A 5021-nucleotide genomic window follows, 5' to 3' on the forward strand; every position below is an offset into this window, starting at 1 on the left:
GGTAGTTTCCATTTAAGAGACAAGTGTCTAATTGGTGAGTTGCTGAAAAGCAAGCGCTACCTCCCCAGAGATCGTTTCTGAAATCATATAGAGGATAATTCCCTTTCAATTAAAAGCTACAGTATTCCAGGTTTTGATTTAATTGAATGAGGGTTTTTTTTCCTTCAAATCGAGGGGGACTTGGTTGGGGAGGGGTGGCAGCGCCGTGATTCCATTAAGGGTGGTGTAATATTACGAGACCAGTGTGAAAATATCACTCCGTCTGAGGAAAATAGAGCAATATCAGAAACAGATTGCTTGAAAAACAGAACACTCCAAAGTAGACGGCGGCTGGTCGGCATGGGTGCAGATTGAATAAACAACGTTGGGCGTGGAAAGTATAATGCTGAATAAAGATGACCCGCTGCTGCCAACGCCGCCGCCGCTGCATTTGAATATTATTGGAATTAATTTGTCAGACGATACCGAACATCGACTATTTGTCAGGAGACTGAAGAGATTTCCCGCAGTTTTCAAAGAAATGTGCGCGCGCATGTGTGGACTGTAGCGAGGGGGGATTGTTTCTTGGATAAAACGTTCAAACGTGGGTGCCAACCCCGGCCTCGCAGCTTTTGTTTTTTCGTTTTTCCCAGCTTCGTTCATTACGGTGCAAGAAAGGCTAAAAGAGACTTGATAGTCAAATTACGAGCCTATCCTCTGAAAAGTTATCTTGTTGTCTCTGTTTCTTCTGTCAGCTCTCCTGCTCCCTCTCTCTCTTTCTGCACCCCCCCACCCCCCCCTCTTCCTCCCTCTCTCTCCCTGGCAGGTGTCACACCCACACTGTGGCCTCTGGGCTGCAGTAGCAGTGCAGCGCGCAGAGATAAGGGCTGTACGGAGACAAGCGCACATCCTGTATGAGGTTAGGGCCCCACCAGCGCAGCACTCCGCTGCAATGTATATTTGTGTGTGTACAAGTGTGTATGTGTGTGTGTGACCGCAGGCTCCTTCCCGTCTCCACGCCAATGAGGACAGAGCCTGCGGTTGCCAGGCGCAGGTGTGTGTGTGTATGTGCGGCGACAAAGACAGACCTGAGAAACTCCGCCGTGTTCTGATCTCATGGTCGTTTTGATAAGTCTCTAAGCAAACAAGGTCAGGAGGGGTGAGGCGGCCCTACCGTTATGACGGCGGTCTACAGATGTCGTGATCTCACTGTACTCTTTCAACTCCCCTCACTTGAGGCTCGTCTGCGGTTTTGAGATGACACTGTTCAATACAAAGGTTTCTGTCTCTATTTCATTGTCAAATATCGTCACTGATCTTTTTGTGCCACTTGGCACTTTAGGAGGGGGAGGACGCCTGTGAAACTTGTTGGTGGCCCGGGATTGAAATTCAAATCAGAGTCGCAAACCCATTTGTCAAAGGCAACGTGTGCATGAGCTGAACTTTGACAGGCAAAAACCAAGTTTGCTCACAGTTTCTTCACACATCTGGGACTGCAATGCCCTCTCATGGCTGCACGAGCACACACCCAGAGAGCAGTTTAAATGGAGAGGGGGGAAAAAAGTGAAAGCAAGCCTCCCGCAATGTGAGCGAGATATTGTGTCGAACGAGGGTGGACGTGTTCGGGGAGCGGGGGGGTTCACATGTTGTCAGTATGGAAAGGATTTCGAGCCTCCCGCTCTGTACTGTAAATTGCTCTGCTCTTCATCCAAGCCGTGCTGCGAGCAAGGGGCGGCTAATGCGTGCATCATCGCCGCCGTTGACGTTCGCACGTGTGTGTGTGTGTGTGTATTTAAAGGAAACCTGTGTTTACCAGCTTTGTGTGAACTTATGAATTTATGTATGTGCACATGTGATAACAAATTTTCCAATATTCCTAAAAGCTGTGATATTGCTCGAAACTACTGAAGACTCGCGCGGCACGCTCGCACGCACACGTGCGCGGCACGCTCGCGCTCACACCGGATATCATCTGCAGGCCATCTCACAGGCCATCCCATCAAAGGAGCCACTATTTCTCCCGGTCCCTGTCTGGCTTTTTCTCTCTAAATCTGACACTGCTCTCATAATAAGCAGCCTTGCATATCAGCTCCTTGGAAAGAGATGCAACTGCTCAACTGAAGGGAAGAAGGCAGGAGAGGAGGAAAAGAGGGGGTAGGGAAAGGAAGGAGGGAGAGATGGGGAGGGGATAGAAATCGCGAAGACTTCTGTCACTTCATGAAAAATAGCTTCCCCTTTGGACGGAACTTCACAGGCCACAATCAAGCGGTGCCAAGACGCTGCAATCGTGGCAAATCAAGTCAGCATCTATTAATAATATTTCTGGGGCTGCTGCGGTGAGTGCGCGGCGTGTCCTCCCGCTGTCACAGCCCCGTGATGGAGCGCTGCCTTTATCTCAGCCCTGGCACGCTTCTGTCACCGTGATAAACAATTCACACACAAATATGAATAAGGATCCTCCCAGTAGGCCCCATACACACCCTGCCTTTTTCCCCTCATTTTCTAGATGGGGGGAATTGTAATCTTCGGGCTTGGTCTTCCTCTCTTTTTCCTCCCCTTTCACACTCTCTCCATCGCTCTCTCTTCCTCTCCATCTATCTCCCTTCTTCCCACCCTCCCCTTCGCCCCTCTCCTTTCTCTTTCTTTTCAATCTGTCTTTCAAAGATATGTAAATGACCTCGAGATGGGACCCCAGTGCGTAGGTGGTGTAGCGTGAATGTCAAAGCCTGGGCCTGTGAACCCTGCACGCAGACGGGCACGTACACGTGCACACACCTGCACTGTACTCATGCATGTTCATTCACAATCATAAGTTAGAGCTGGCTGTGTGAACAGACACTCACACACACACACACACACACACACACACTCACACACACATATCTGAAGGAGAGCAGTTTTCTGATTTTGTTATTCACTGTCACATTCCAGTCACAGTCCAGTTGTGTCACAACCATTGTGAAGATACCAATTATATTTTCTTGAAATTAGTGAGTGAAAGAGTGATAATTAATGGATGAGCCTTTGTGTTTCGTTTCACTGCCTCCCAGCTGTGCCGACTGTCATCTCGAGCGCCACCTTTAATGCTTTATTCGTCTGAGATCGTTCCTTCTTTAAAACGTGTTTTTAAAAAACCGATGCACAATATCACGTGTCCAAGGGAGATCAGAGCAATAGAGTGCTTACAAGAGAGTACACTCAAAGAGTACACGTTACAGTAAGTTACCTTTAATTCCCTCTGCTGCCACCGATGCATTCAACACATCACAGTCTCAAAGCAGCAAAGGGAAATCTGGTGGAACAAACAAGCCATGTAAGGTTGGTTAGTGACACTAATGTGATATGTAAAGGTAAGCTGTATTTCACACTTATTTTAATGAAATAAAATTTTAGTGAAATAATGCTTGTAATTGACAAGAAAGTCGAGGTGTTAAAGTAAAATGAGCAGCAGATATCATACCTGACAGAGTAAAAGCGTTTAAGCAGGAATTTTTAAAAAAGGAAAAGAGTAAACAAATGATTTGATTTCATTCTAAAACAAAGAAAACAACTACTGATTTAAAATAGCTGAGAGTTGCCGCAGACCTGTAGTCAGTGCTTATAACGGTTCCACGTGTCCTTTTCCTTTTCTGTAAACTCACCGTGCAAAACAAAACAGGGCTAATTTAAGGATTTGCCAAACCAATACTCTAAAATCTCATTGCTGCTCCATGAATCCATAACTAAGTCTCATTTGTGGTGTAAATCTTACAGAAATGAAAATGGACTCCAGTTTTAGCTGCTTTGCGGTCTAATTCTCAAGTCAACATAAGCCATTTTTAATGAATAACCTGGTGTAGAATGTAACTAAGTACAATTACTCACGCAGTCCGTTTGCATATCATGTTGAGGTGCTTTGGCTGTATGCTATTTCATGCTTGACAACATATATCAGAGGCAAACAATGAACATTTGTATTATTTCTTTGCAATTTTACACACAAATTAATCATTAACAGCATCATACACTCACCTCATCAACAATTTATTAATCCAAATATCCAATCAGCTGATTATGTGGTAGAAACTCAGTGCGTTTAGGCATGTAGACACGGTCAAGACAAGATGCTGAACTTGTCGAGCAGCAGAATGAGAAGAAAGGTGATTTAAGTGGCTTTGAATGTGCCACAGTAGCTGGAGCCAGACAGGCTGGTCTGAGCATTTCAAAACAGCTGATATGTTAGTTTTTGCAGAGAATATTCAGAAAAAGAGGAGAAAACCCAGTGAAAATGCCTTGTTGGTGCCAGAGGTCAAAGGTGAATGGCCTGACTGCTGCAAGCTGATAGGAAGGCGACAGGAACTCAAAGAACCACTCATTACATACACGGTGTGCAGAAGAGCATCTCTGAATATACAACACAAAGCAGTCCCTGGCTGATCAGTCTCAATTTCTGTGAACGCATGGATCCATCCTAATTTTAATCAGCAGTTCAGGGTGCTGGTAATAGTGTGGGGGTATTTTCTTGGTACAGTTTAGGCTCATTAGTACTAAATGAGCATTATTTAAACTCCACAGCCTACCATGTTCATCCTTTGATGACCCCAGATCATCAGTGTATCAGTCAAATCAGTGATCACAAATCAAATTTTTTTGAGTTCACTGCACTCAAATGGCCTCGATATTTACCAGATTTTAATCCAGTGAAGCACCTTTGGGATGTGATGGAGCTGGAGATGGACCAAAATCTCTGAGGAATGTTTTAAGCACCTTGTTGATTCTAATGCCATGAAGATTTAGGGCAGATCTGAAGGAAAAATGGGGCCAGGTAAAGGTAAATGTAACTAAAAAGGGGGACGGTTTAAATGTTAAACTATCCACAATCTACGGTTCTACAGCTAGATAGAGTTTTTAAATACTGTGCTCTTCTTCATTGGTGTGCAGCGACACAGTTCATACCTGGTCTGTTTGGTGTCTAATTGTCAGTGGCTGCTCCCCGCCAAGCCCGGTCCCTCCATGTCCGTGATGTAATTGCGTATTTCCGCAGTGAAACATCCAAAGAGGCC

The sequence above is a fragment of the Mchenga conophoros genome, linkage group LG15 (assembly GCF_057382185.1).
Source record: "Mchenga conophoros isolate Kocher_MC1m ecotype Shallow Benthic linkage group LG15, M_conophoros_male_GT1.1, whole genome shotgun sequence".
Classification (NCBI taxonomy): domain Eukaryota; kingdom Metazoa; phylum Chordata; class Actinopteri; order Cichliformes; family Cichlidae; genus Mchenga; species Mchenga conophoros.